The sequence below is a fragment of the Bubalus kerabau genome, chromosome 12 (genome assembly GCF_029407905.1).
Source record: "Bubalus kerabau isolate K-KA32 ecotype Philippines breed swamp buffalo chromosome 12, PCC_UOA_SB_1v2, whole genome shotgun sequence".
Taxonomy (NCBI): domain Eukaryota; kingdom Metazoa; phylum Chordata; class Mammalia; order Artiodactyla; family Bovidae; genus Bubalus; species Bubalus kerabau.
The window spans coordinates 4,558,186-4,573,653 of NC_073635.1; positions in this window are offsets into that span (position 1 = coordinate 4,558,186).

Consider the following 15,468-nt stretch of genomic DNA (forward strand, 5'->3'; position numbering starts at 1 on the left):
TAGGAATGCATTGCTGGTTAACAAAATGAGAAGAAATACAAAAAGTGTGACACTAGGTAGCAGATATGAGCTTGTCCTTAGTGTTCACTGAAATTTGTTTTTCATTCAGTAGTTTTCTCAGTTATAATAAACCGCTATCATTTTTAAATTTGATGTTTTACCTATTCATTACATTTTTAGCACCACAGAAAGCTTTCCCCCAGAAAAAGAAATATATATATATGTGTGTGTGTGTGTGTGTGTGTGTGTGTGTGCACGCACATGTGTGTGTATTTCCCCCAAGAAATATTTATATTTCTCCAGAATATAAGTGTTTCAACACTGTCCCTTAATTTTTAGGATCACTTAAATTTGGTGAAATGGATTTCTATGTTGAAGAAAAACTTCAAAGGAAACCTATAAAATTTAGAACTTCTTGGATAAATTCATGGTGACAGCTCATAGGAAGGACAGTAGAGAACTTTAGAAACTATCCCATCCCCAGTAAGGAAGGGACTAAGTGAATAAAATTAGGGTATTATCATAAGAATAGATTTAAATTTAATTTTCTTGCTATCACAACTATAGTTGATTTTTTTCATAATTATTTCATATTATTCATGGGAATAATTTCTGGGTCTAACCCTGGCCATGAAAAATGGCCTCCGATAAATTCCATAACTTCTACAGAAGGGTTTATGGAAAAGACTTTATTGGATAAGATGTGATCTCCATCGTCCCATGAGAGGTAAGAGCCTGGGACTCTTGGATTCTTAATGTGTGTCTGAATTCCAATATGGAAATTCTGATTTTTGATCTCACTTTTTATAGGTAGGAGATCTATGGAAAATTAGCCTTCTTAATAGAGAATTAACAGGCTACTGGATGCCCGTTCTGCAATTGGAAATATACAAGGTTACTATAAAAAGAAATTTTGAACAACTGGCTGTCTGAAAGTGTGTGGTACCCACCATTTCCAAGTTAAACCTACTCTGGTCAGCCAAGTCTATATATGTTTCCAGTTTTCTACTTTACCCTATAGCAAAGCTCACTTCTTATACTAAATAATGTGTACACTCTTCACACAAAGAATTGTCTAAAACAAAGCTTATTTGATCTCTTACACTCCTCTTAGATATGAACTTTAGCCAGTTTAGAAGTTACTCTTTTTACTGAGGAAGATTAGTTCCTTTAAGTCCCAGCTAGTCAATAATTAAGTGATCTCCTAAGGTCATTTTTGGAAATTCCTTCTTATTTCACTACTCTTAGATATGTAAAAAAGTAATTCATCTTGAACTTGCCAAACTGCAAACATTTAGGAAAAATGTAGGGAATTTTCAAAATGAGTTACTCAGTGACAAAGAGAATTAACTGTTTCCTGAATGGATAAAAAAAATCCTCTGATGAAGTAGAATAAATCTTTAAAACTAATTAATATAAAAAATAAAGAATTTCTCTCTTTTCAGTATTAGTCAATTTAACTAACAGAACATGTTAAACAAATTTATGTCTTGAATGTGAAACCATGCAATGAGTGTGCCCAGCCATCTGAAATATGTCTTAAGTGGACAAATAAAATTAGCTATGTTGTTGCTGAATACTAATGCTAAGCACTATTTTTCCAGTAAATGTCTTTCTACTAAAATTTCTTTTAGAGTTTAACAGATATCATTTTACCCATGAGAAAACAAACAATATTATATTTTCTCAAGACTTGCTTCCTTGTACCACATTAGCAGCTAAAACAATTAACTGTCATTTCTCTTTATCCTGAACAAAAATAAGTTCCGGTTTAAGCCAGGTAAAGAGCAGAGATTCTAGATCTCCAGGGAATGTGCACATAACCCAGCATCTTCAGTAAAATATGTTGGCTTTTTATTTTTCCCATCAAATTTCAAGTGCCTCTGAGTGCTCAGAAGTAATGAGGAATAAGCCTGTCTCATTTTTCCCATGGCATCTATTGCTCAGATGGAGATATAATCTTTTGAACTTAAATTCTTTATTATTATCAACACCTTCTTAAACTATGAAATATTTTTTGGCAATAAACAAGATGTCACTTAATAACCTTAAAATTTTAATGATTTATTTTTGTCACCAAAATAAATTACACAAGTAATTTGAACTCTGCTTAACTCAGTGACTCTTTTACGAAGTTTGATGGCAATATGATTACTTAGAATATTCTCAAGAATTTTAGATGTCAAACTTGGAATACGTTTTCTTTACTTATATAACAAACTCCAAATATAATTTTCAGTGCACTTTGATGTTGATTTAGGGTTCTGATTTAAATAAAATATAAAGTGCCTCAATAAACAATTTAAATAGGTATCATTAACCCTGATTAAAACTGGTTAAATCAAAACAGTCAAATTGCTTTCTGCCCTGATTTATGTGGCTATTCACTGACAGAAGCAGGGCAGAAATCAAATGTCTGATTCTGAAATCAGTCTGTTGTCAGATGACAACAACTGGGTGAGTTGCAATGATTTCATTTAAGTAACTCACAGAAATGATAAGTTCATTGGACATATGTGGCCTCTTGTACCTATGACAATAAGATGCCAGTATTCTCCATTCAGGAAAGGAGTGACCTGATTCAACTGTGCTAGGCAAAATGCCATGGCAACAGCTGGCTTCTCCCTCTCACAATGATTTTTACAAGCCTGCTGGAAGGCCATCAGCTACAGGCCTTTCCCCCTTCTTTGTTCAAACTCTTTCTATTACTGCAAGTGAGTATCAGATGTTCTTCAGAATGTGATAAGGAGTGGAAGGTGGCATCTGCATGTGCAGTGTTTCCTCCCATTAGCAGGAGAAAGGGAGAGGAAAAGGAGATGGCAGAACAAACCGGTAGCAAATAATAAAAGATTTCTGGTGAAACTGATAAAAGTTAAAAAGTTCTGGTTGTATTAAGTGAATAAAAGATTTATAAGAGATGAAAATTAAATTTAGCAAGGATAGTAGCACAGAAAAATGGTGTATGAATAATCAGAAAATGAAGCAAATAATGATTGGAGGGAAGGCTAAGTTGAAAAAAACCAGTAGGAAAAAGAGACAAAGGAATAATTCTTATTCAATCCTCTTTCAGTAAAGCTATTAAAAACTAAGTAAAAATAGCCTTTTGTACACCAATATAGATCAAAGGAGGGCTTCCCTGACTCAGAGGTTAAAGCGTCTGCTGCAATGTGGGAGACTAGGGTTCGATCCCCAGATCGGGAAGATTCCCCTGGAGAAGGAAATGGCAAGCCACTCCAGTATTCTTGCTTGGAAAATTCCGTGTATGGAGTAGCCTGGTAAGCTATAGTCCATGGGCTCACAAAGAATCACACATGACTGAGCAACTTTCACTCCACTTTTCTTTTGAAAAATTTACAAAAACATTTAATTGGAAGACAAATGGAAATTGTAAATTATTTTAAGCATAAGGTAGCTGAAACTTGACTTAGGAATATTTTGTTAAACCTGATACCATGAATTATGCAGTAGTTAAAATATGTCTCACTGACACAATAGGTAAATCAATGATATACTTCATTGTTCTTAAATTTATACATTAGCATTAATGTATGATTTATTATGGTACATAGCAAACATTTCAAAAGATTTTAAGTCTGTTGTGTGAATGACCCATTTTTCAGAATTATGAGATTTATCTGTCAATTGTATTTAAAATTTCATTATTTAAATATTGATAATATATGGAAAAATAGCTTCCATAAACCTTCAAGCTTATTCAATATTTACCTTAGTATTTAGTCATCTAAGACACTAGAAACTTTCTAGACTTCTTAGTGTTTAATAAAAGATGAGTAAAGAATCTCATACTCAGAATTGCTTTATTAGTAGTATTTTATTGTGTGTGTATTTACACCAAAGTAAATTAATCTCTTTTAAACTAGGATTCACAGTTTTCATCTCTTTTGTCTACATTACCTTGCGTGGGTCTTTATGCCTAGTAAACACTAAATAAATAAAAATAAATTGTTGAAAATTAAGATGAATTTCTCTGTAGTGCTTTAATTTTGCCTTATACGGACGTGTTAGTTATTTAGTCCAGTTATTATGATGTTTCATATATTTATTCCAATGTTGCTGCCACAAGACTACACATATTATTGTCAGTGACTTTTTAAACCTCAGAAGTTTCTCTGACTCATGTCTTCATCAACAATAAAAGAAGTTAAGATCAATTATTAATTAATTAATAATTTTAATGTTTCCATTAGATGTTTGTGTCTTCTTGAGGATAAATTGTACACTGATGGACATCTTAGGGAACTGCGTGGTCTGGCAGGTCTCCTGTGACTTTGATAGCAACACCAGTTCCTCTGAGAAGCTGACATCTTCTAGGACAACCTTGTCAAGCTCTGTCCTGGAATGACAATCGGTTCAGCAACAGCAAGTATGTGACCATGACCTCCACCTAGAGAGCAGATGTCCCTGTTCTCCTTTAGTTATGGGAGAAATAACGCTCTCATCATATGACAACTTATGTCATGATTTACTGGAAGGGTGACATCTCTTACAGATTTTTACATCGGATACCTGCTGTTAAAATCGACAGGAACATCACCTAAAAAAGCAACAAGCAGTAAACAATCAGGAGAACCAGGGGGGAGTATGAGCAAGAAAAAGAGATAAATAAATAAAAAAGAACATATCCACATTGTTATTTTTTGTAAGTTGAAAGCCTTTTTACTTGGACATTATTCTTCAGGAAAAACAAGTGCAGTGCAGTTCAGTTCAGTCGCTCAGTCGTGTCCGACTCTTTGCGACCCCATGAATCGCAACACGCCAGGACTCCCTGTCCATCACCAACTCCCAGAGTTCACTCAGACTCACGTCCATCAAGTCAGTGATACCATCCAGCCATCTCATCCTCTGTCGTCCCCTTCTCCTCCTGCCCCCAATTCCTCCCAACATCAGAGTCTTTTCCAATGAGTCAACTCTTCGCATGAGGTGGCCAAAGTACTGGAGTTTCAGCTTTAGCATCATTCCTTCCAAGGAACACCCAGGACTGATCTCCTTCAGAATGGACTGGTTGGATCTCCTTGCAGTCCAGGGGACTCTCAGGAGTCTTCTCCAACACCACAGTTCAAAAGCATCGATTCTTCGGCGTTCAGCTTTCTTCACAATCCATGTCTCACATCCATACATGACCACTGGATAAACCATATCCTTGACTAGACGGACCTTTGTTGGCAAAGTAATGTCTCTGCTTTTCAATATGCTATCTAGGTTGGTCATAACTTTTCTTCCAAGAAGTAAGCATCTTTTAATTTCATGGCTGCAGTCACCATCTGCAGTGATTTTGGAGCCCAAAAAAATAAGGTCTGATACGGTTTCCACTGTTTCCCCATCTATTTCCCATGAAGTGATGGGACCAGATGTCATGATCTCAGTTTTCTGAATGTTGAGCTTTAAGCCAACTTTTTCACTCTCCTCTTTCATTCTCATCAAGAGGCTTTTTAGTTCCTCTTTGCTTTCTGCTGTAAGGGTGGTGTCATCTGCATATCTGAAGTTAGAGGTTATTTAAAAAATATACTCACTTGATGTACACACAGGCACCATGGTAGTTATGAGGCTAACCATAGAAAATCAAAAAGCGGGTGGTGGCCCCGTTCCTGGAAATCCTTTCATCTTCTGTAAAATCATTAAAATAATCCTCCCACTCATTAATCTATGAAATACCAAGCCCAGAGACACTGACCATGCCATATTTCAGAGTCTCTTGTCTTCTGAGATGGCCCGTACTATGTCTGTAGAGTGTGTTTCTCTCTAAATAAATCCACTTCTTAGGCATCTATCTTTATTTCTTAAAATTTGGCTATATAAATAATATTTGTGTTTCCTTGCCCAAGCAAATTCATACAGTTTTGTTGGGCTCTTTTCAGTAATGGATTGTACTATGTTTTCCAGTTTCTTAACCTAGAAATAGCTGACTGTTTGTAAGAAGCTCCTACATATTTTTCTCTGGTTTTCTCTTGGTAATCTGTGCAAGTTAATCTACAACCTTTTCTATTTCTAAAAGCTTCATTTACTTTCAAATAGCAACTTTTTAAAAATGTTTCAATCTTTCTAATGTATTTACCAAGACAGAGTTCTAAGTGTTTTTGAGCACTACTTCTTGATCCAATCTCACTAGTTCCTACTTAAATAAGCTTTTTATATTCTTAATAAGGGACTTTCCCAGGTGATATTAGTGGTAATGAACCCACTTGCTAATGGAGGATACAGAAGAGACAGGGGTTCAGTTCCTGGGTCAGGAAGATCCCCTGGAGGAGGGCATGAACCCATTCCAGTATTCTTGCCCAGAGAATCCCATGACAGAACAGCCTGGAGGGCAACAGGCATGACTTAGCATTCACACATGTTCTTAACAAACTTATAATGCTTACTAAAGTAGCCCTTGCAAAACAAAACACATCAAAACTGTTTGCTTCAATTCTCCTTTATCACATTTACTATGTGTGTATGTATGGGATACATGTGTATGTGTGTGATTTTCACAATGTCTAGGATGAACTAGCTGAAAAAATACAGATACAGATATCTGCTAAGGTCATGCAATGGTGAAATCTGTAACCTGATAAAGGAGACTTATGTGGTTCTTTCACCAGCACACTTCAGATTTTCCTCTTTCTTAAATGCTCCGATTATTAATAATAAAACCAGCTATTTTGTCTTACACTGAATTCCATAATATTTTGAAATTAACACCCTAATTTTACCCTAAAATTCATAGCACAGCACATGGTAAACAAGTATTTGAATACATTCATAATTATATTGGATATATGAAAGTCTATATTTTTCCACACAAAAGCACTCTGTTTAATTAGCTGCTATTAAAAACGTTATGAAAGATGTATATTATCCTATGTGAAATAGATCACCAAGTTCAAGTTCAAGTTCAATGCACGAGACAGAGTACTCAAAGCCACTGCACTGGGACAACACAGATGGATGGGATGCGGAGGCAGGGGGTGGGGGTGACAGGGGGGAGGTGGGAGGGGGATTTGGGACAGGGGGACACATGTACACCCATGGCTGACTTATGTCAATGTATGGCAAAAACCACCACAATATTGTAAAATAATTAGCCTCCAAGTATAATAAACAAATAAAAATTAAAAAAAAAAGTTATGCTTCATTCAGTCTTTTATCAGTATTTATTGAACACTTCCTACATGCACTTTTGTTGTGTATTATTAAAACTTCCACATAGATGACATTTATTATTATATTTATTACCATACTGTATACAATATAATAAATCATTATTGACGTTTATATTGCTCTAAGCTTCTCTTCTTCTTAAATTTAGTGCTGCTATACATTTAGATCTGATTGAAAATCCGTGATGGTTGTTACACAATAGAAGTTGAGTAGATGTGAGTCTTTGGCATCTACAAATGTACAGAAAGAAAAAGAGCAACAAAGAAAACAGTGACATGAGAAAAAATTCATTGGTTATATTTATCAACATGAATATGCTAGGTATATTCATAGTCAATCAGGAGAGAATGACAAGAAAATGCATTTTAAAATAAGTGAAAATTGAGATAATTATTATTATCCTTAGTCCTGTGGATAAACAAAAGTGATAAACTCATAAAGTTATTATAGATGATACTTGTGATTCTGAGTCCCATAATTTTCATTTTCCATAGATATGATATAGCTTCCTTCCTAGTTATTTGTAAGATTTTCTCTCTAGATTCTTTCAGTATTTGTTTTTAAAATCTTATAGGATAAATAAATAATTTAGTTCAAGATACAGTTACATGACCAAAAGAGACAAAAAAGTGTTTCTGCTGGTTCTTTTTTTATTGGATTCCATGAAATGTGATTTTGAATAAGCTTTTATATATGATTGACTTTTATTTGCTGTTAAAATTAGCTTTTGGACAGCTATATTCATTTTTACCAAATAATTTAAAAGGAATCAAAGACTCTAGCAATGCTCATATTTATATACATATTAGGAAATCAGCCCTGAACATTCACTGGAAGGACTGATGCTGAAGTTGAAGCTCCAATACTTTGGCCACCTGATGCAAAGAGCTGACTTAGTGGAAAATACCTTGATTCTGGGAAAGATTGACGGCAGGAGGAGAAGGGGACAACAGAGGATGAGATGATTGTATGGCATCACCGACCCAATGGACATGAGTTTGACTAGGCTCCAGGAGTTGGTGATGGACAGGGAGGCCTGGTGTGCTGCAGTCCATGGGGTCACAAAAAGTCTGACTTCAAAAAAATGACTGAGCGACTGAACTGAACTGATTAGAATAAAATCCTTATTTATATAGGTGTAAATGATAGATTGGCTAACTGAAACTATATGAGTATGCATTAGTTTTGTCCAAAGGAGATAAAGGAGACTATGAGTCATGCCTCAGAGAACAAATATGTGAAACAAGTAGAGAAATTCTGACAAAAATCTGAGAAACTATGTTTGGAAAGTGGTGGTTGGGAAAACAATAAGAAATTAGTAATTTTTATATCTAGCTAATGAACATTTACAATTTCTGCCAGTCAAGACAAGATCCAGGCCAATCAATATACAGATATCACTGTATAGATAGTTCGACCAAACTTAGAATATACATAATTTATATAATAAATAACCTTTCATAGTCTGCTTCTCAAAATGAAAAAGAAGCATGTTATTTCTTTTCTCCATCTTGTGGCTAATCTAGTTTTTTAACCTCCTTTCTTCTCTCAGACTGAATTATGTTTGACTGGATCATTGCCCATTTTGTGAGGTAATTTCTCAATGTACATTCTGAGGTCTCCTTGACTTATTTTTGGAGAGCAATTTTATTATTTAGGATTGCTCTCTGCACTACCTGCATGGAAACCTTGTGTGTCTGCTATCCATTTTGACATTCAATAATACATCCAAAGTTTTCCTTCCCCCTTCCCTCCTTCTTTCCCTTTTTACTTCCTTCCTCCCATGCTGGCTCTTCCTACTACTACTAGTGTGATACAATTGTTCCAGGTATTAAAGATAGTATGTTGGCCCTCCAAATTAGTTTACAACAATTTTGAATAAAATTTTACTATTTTTCTTGGTGACAATTAGCCAATCAGAAATTGCAATATTGTGGTGTTTATAAACCATAAACTTTATGCACTATCCTTACTCTATTCATGGCAAAAGAAAGTTGCTTTAAAATTCAGATTATTACTACAATTAATATAGGCACCTATATATTATTACCTAAAAAAACCTGCTATTAGTGATACAGTTAATGAAGGAATTTCCGAGATTACCTGATGTAAATTTCTTTTTCAGTAAGTAAAGATTTGGAGATTCAGAGATTACACAAAGAAAGCAACTGGAGAATTTGCAGACCATAAATAAAACTCAGCTCATCATTCTTTTAAATCAATAATTTTTAATTACAAATAAGCCTAATGATATATTTATACTTTTGTTTGGCATACATGATTAGCAGTAATAGCCAGCAACATGTGTTTGCATATGACTAATATAAGGTTGTCAATTAGTTTCTTTTGAATTAAATAACAAAAATGTTTTGATATATAATATTAACTATATTTCCATATATCATATTTTGTGGAATAGGAATTGGAAAACTAAGACTGAAAATGAATTGTCAAAGCTTACTTAGCTACTAATTACAAAACTAATTTTGAATCTGAATATTTCTGATTCTTCTGAACCATTACACTTTGGATCAGAATTTGAAAATATCATAGCTGTGATTTTCATAATGTAAAATAGAATGACATTCAAAATAAATTTCATACTTTGAATTTTATCATAGCTGATTAAATCTGTGGAAGCTAGTCTGGAATGAAAATATGTGTCATCTAATACAAAAGAATTTATTATCTGATAATCTTTGGATTAGATTTTCTAGTCTTTTTAGCATTATCATCACAGAATAACATAATAACATTTATTTAGATACCAGCTAGAAGAAATAATGGAATTAAAGAGACAGTAGGATCCATTTTATGACTTATTTATTGAAGTCACATTTCACAAAAGATGAATAATTTTAGATGAAGAAAGATATAATCAATTGGAACTGAGTTCTAGACATCAGTGTTCAATATTAATATGAGAAATAACATATTAATCATTCAACAGTTGCTGCTTAACCCATACTAAGTAATTTACGGCAAAGGTGAAAGAGGAGAAATGACTCAAAACTGCAATTGTAACCTACAATAAATATTGAGCAAATATTACATTCTGTCCTTTTCATCCTTTCTTTAGTAGGCTATACTCTCTATGGTAGCTAGTTTTGGTGGTAAATAATTTTTACCTATTATCTAAATCTCTTTCTAGTTTTTCTCTGCAATTAATGGTATTTTACACACACACACACATACACACACACACATACACATATACACATATACAGAAAGGACCGAATGACCAAGTGATGGTACATTATAAATTGCAAATATGATGTTTTCATTGAAAAGAACAAATAAAACTCTAAAATAGATAATAGAATGATCTGCAAAGAATATTATTTCAAACAAACAAAGAAGCAAGGCAGTTGAGAGTGCTAGTGTACAACAGGTGTTAAAATGGCAGGGCTGAAGTCATGCATACATTCTCTATGTTTGAACACTGCATGTCTCTAAAATTATATCTAGGAGACCATTGTAGTGTCTGTCCTTGGGGAGGAAAGAAGATGGGACCAGGATGTTAAGAATGAACTGATTTTTTCCCTTTATTTATGTGGCTGAACTGAGTCTGCTGCGGCACGCAGGCTCTTCCGTGGCAGCATGTGGGATCTACCTCCCTGACCAGGGATTGAACCCAGGACCCTGCCCTGGGAGCAGGCAGTCTTAGCCACGGGACCACCAGGGATGTCTCTGATTTGTCTTTATAGGATCTTTGAGCTGTTGGAATTCTTTATGCCATGAACATATATTTATATTAAAAAATAAAATGCAGATTGTTTCTGATCCTTATAAAAGCTTGCTTTGTGCAATATCAGGCTATCAAAGTTCTTAAGTGTTTTCTGATATTATGTCAATTGAAAATGCTATGGGAGCAAAACATACATTTTTTAAAAAATCCTTTAAGTTCTGAACTATTTATAATATTTTCATTTAAGCATGCTTTACAATGGAGAGTCAGGTTAACATGCAATATTATTATAGCAATAAAATATAATTTTAAAACATAGCTTATAAGAATCACTTTAATTTTACTGAAGCTTCTTGGCATTTTTTTTATTCAATTTCAGGGCAAATTTCTCTTAGTGTTTAAAATGGAAATTTGGATGCCAGTTTTCATTTTGGATATCTATCAGAAGGAAGAAAGAAGACAATATTACAGAAAGGAGAAGAATACAATAAAGATTTGAAAACTTAATTTTATTATTCAGTTCAGTACTGTCACTCAGTTGTGTATGACTCTTTGCAACCCCATGGACTGAGGCACGCCAGGCCTTGCGGTCCAAAGCAACTCCCGGAGTTTATTCAAACTCATGTCCATTGAGTCGGTGATGCCATCCAACCATCTCATCCTCTGTTGTCCCCTTCTCCTGCCTTTAATCTTTCCCAGCATCAGGGTCTTTTCAAATGAATCAGTTCTTCACATCAGGTAGCCAAAGTATTGGAGTTTCAGCTTCAGCATCAGTCCTTTCAATGAACATTCAGGATTGATTTCCTTTAGGATTGACTAATTGGATCTCCTTATTGTCCAAGGGACTCTCAAGAGTCTTCTCCAGCACCACCATTCTTGGAGATTGATAAAGCATTAAATGAACTTGAGATTGCCCTTGAGAGAATGTCCTAATCTCTGTGGCTGTGTCACTTAGCTCTCTTTAGTCCTATTTAAGTAATTGTATTTGTTTCTAACTGCCATTGTAATAAATTACTACAAACTTACAGACTTAACCAAAGCAAGTTTATTTTCTTACAGTTTGAAGGTCAGAAAATCTAAAATCAGTCTCGCTGGGTCAAAGTCAGTGTTTGACAGGCTGGTTCCTTTTGGTGTTTCTGGCAGGAAAAATCGTTGCCCACCTTTTTAGGCTTCTACAGAGTCACCTGCACTAGTTGGACCCTTTCCTCACATCATTTTCTCAATCTCCCTCTAATGTCTCTTTTCACATTTATGACTTTTTGTGAATCTCTCTTATAAGAACTCCTGTGTTTACACTGGGTCCATTGTTTTTGTTGTTGTTGTTCGGTCACTCAGTCGTGTCTGACTCTTTGCTATCCCACAGACTGAAGCCCACGAGACTCCTCTGTCCGTGGGATTTTCCAAGCAAGAATATACTGGAGTGGATTGCCATTGTCTTCTCCAGGGGATATTTCTGACCCTGGAATTGAACCCATGTCTCTTGCAGCCCCTACACTGGCAGGTGGATTCTTTACCATCCTGAATAATCTCCTCATCTCAAAATTACTCAGTCAGATCTACAAAGTTCTGTTTGCCGCATAACAAAATGCAGGTTGAAGGGATCAGCAATGGACATCTTTGTGGAGTCGCTGATCAGCCTATCACGTAGCCTATAAAGAAGGTTCCTGGAAAATGTCTCAGCATAGGCAGGTCTACAGTTTCTCTTCTTAGATAGGAGACGTGAGAAACTATAGCCCTCAAGTTATTTTTTAAATAATTCTGCTATCGGTTATTATACTATTAGCTCATAATACAATTCTGGATTTCAGCTCATTATGTAATTTTGGCTTTCATTTTAGTGGCTTAGAGGACTTATATCTTGAGAAGGTGGCAACGGGTAATAAACTGCCTTATTACCTCCTTAAGTCACAACCACCATTTTTATGATAATTTAAAATCTCATAATCTATTTTTTATAAATTCCACTGAGTACGTAACAAGGTCCAAATTTAATGCTTCCTGTAGCCTTCAACTATATTAAGAATCGTGGGACAGTGCAGACAGGTGGCCTTTAGCATTCACGGTGCCTCCAAATGACTCCTCCTCGTGAGCATGAACTGTTCATCACCCATTCTCTTCTGTCCTATCTTATCAGAAAGTTCAGATCCAGAGAAAGAGCTCACATTTTTATTATTACACATCAAACATAAATAGATTGTAATGTAGCATGTGCTTATATCTTTTTAAATGCTGCTGTATATTGATAAGTAATAACAATTTCTCACTTTGTTTAAATATTTATTAAAGATAATTAAAGAATTTTCATTTTCATACATAAATCAGTTCAAGAACATCTGTGAAGTTGGGGAAATGTCTTCATGTATGTCTCTTTTACACACATGCTTGGGTGTTAATTTGGCGCTAATTTGAAAGTCAATCTTTCAGTGAATAAATTTTTCTCATGTATGCTTACTGTTGAAACACATGTATCTGAAATTTTTTTAATGAATTCTGCGTTTAGTAATTTCTTGATATTTCCTTTGCAATGTATTTTGTTATATAATCTCTGGGTGTCCTATTGTATTATTTTTTGTTTGAATTTTCTTCTTTTAAATATGGATTATTATGTTTTCTCTCCAAAGAGATATATGTGTGCATAATATATAGCTTAATAATTTTCCTATCAGTATTATTAGTTGTGTCACTTCTGCTCAGTTGCTCAGTTGCTTCCAACTCTCTGCAGCCCCTTAGACCGTAGTCTGCCAGGCCTCTCCGTGGGATTTTCCAGGCAAGAATACTGGGTTGTGTTGCCATCCCCTGACTCAGGGATGGAACCCACGTCTCTTGCATCCCCTGCATTGGCAGCCAGTTTCTTTAGCACTAGCACCACCTGGGAAGCCTCATAAGGTTAAAAATATTCTTGAAACTAATTTCCTCCAGGTTTAATGACAACTTTTATCATGTGTATATATGTATGTATACACAGGTACAAATGTACGTGTATATATGTATATAATTATTAAAATAAATTACTACTGAAGCCAAAGGATACAAGTTAAATAAAACCAGACTATGAAAGAAATTTCATATGGAAATTTAGCTTTTAGAAATTTGAAACAGTGTTAACCCTTAGGTTAACACTACTTCACTTTATAAGACGTTAAAGAAAAATATTAACAAATATTTACATAATTGCTACCATAAACTGAAAGCTAAATATAATTCTATATTTTGTCTTTGATACCAAAAACATTACAGTAATGCTGAAAGTTCAGTTTTAATAACTCTGAGGACTATTGACTTGTAATCTTGAGAATATGAATGTTTGTCAAAAGAAATTGCTTGTTAGAATGCTTGTTGAGTAAACCATTTCTTCACTTCAGCATATAAATTATGCTTGTCGTTAACCTGTTGGCTGTAGTTACACTGATTTAGTTGTGAAAACAGAGTGCAGATTATTGAAGAAAGAAATATATCTGAAATTATTACTCTTTGCAAGATCTATGTTGCAATTAAAATAAACTTTAGAACACAATGTAAAAATATCATTCTTCCACACTACTGCAATTCTGTAATGATGATGAAGCAATTCTCACACGTGGTTTTGTTCCGACTCTACCCCCCAGGTCCTATTTCCCAGGTCCTGCATCCACCTCTCCGTTTATATGAATGCTAGTACTAGTTTTCTATTGTTTCCATAACAAACTACCACAAACTTGGTAAGACACAAACTTGATGTCTTATAAAAGTAACATAAATTTATTACCTTACATTTCTGTAGGCTAGAAATCTAACAATGGTTTTGGTGGGAGAAAGTCAAATTATTGTCAGGGCTGCATTCTTTTCTGGAAGCCTCAGAAGGGGAGGCATTTCCTTGCCCCTTCTGGGTTCTAGAGGCCACTCACATGTCCGGCCTCCTCCTGCTTCCTCTGTCCTCAAGGTCAGCTTCCTTGTGTCTCTCTTCACTATCACATCCTTACTCCGACCACAGCCAGGAAGGGTGCTCTGACTGGACCCACTTGGGTAATCCACAAAAATGGCCCCATCTAAAGTCCTTTAGCTTAATCACATTTGCCAAATCTTTTTTATTTTTGCTGTTTAATCCCAAATTCATCTCCAATTAATACATTTATTCATCAATGACAAGTTTAACATGGACAGTTACTTTTCAGAGGCTACAAAGGCAATGAGAAAGTAAGAAGTGTTCATTATAATCACTAGATTTTTATTAGGAAATATTCTTACAAACTGTGTTGGTTAAATTTCCAGTAGTCGTGTATAGATGTGAGAGTTGGACTATAAAGACATCTGAGCACTGTTGCAGAATTGATGCTTTTGAAATGTGGTGTTGGAGAAGACTCTTGAGAGTCCCTTTGATTGCAAGGAGATCCAACCAGTCCATCCTAAAGGAGATCAGTCCTGGGTGTTCATTGGAAGGACTGATGCTGAAGCTGAAACTCCAGTACTTTGGCCACCTGATGCAAAGAACTGACTCTTTGGAAAAGATCCTGATGCTGGGAAAGATTGAAGTCAGGAGGAGAAGGGGACGATGGAGAATGAGATGGTTGGGTGGCATCACCAACTCGATGGACATGAGCTTGAGCAAGTTCTGGGAGTTGGTGATAGACAGGGAAGCCTGG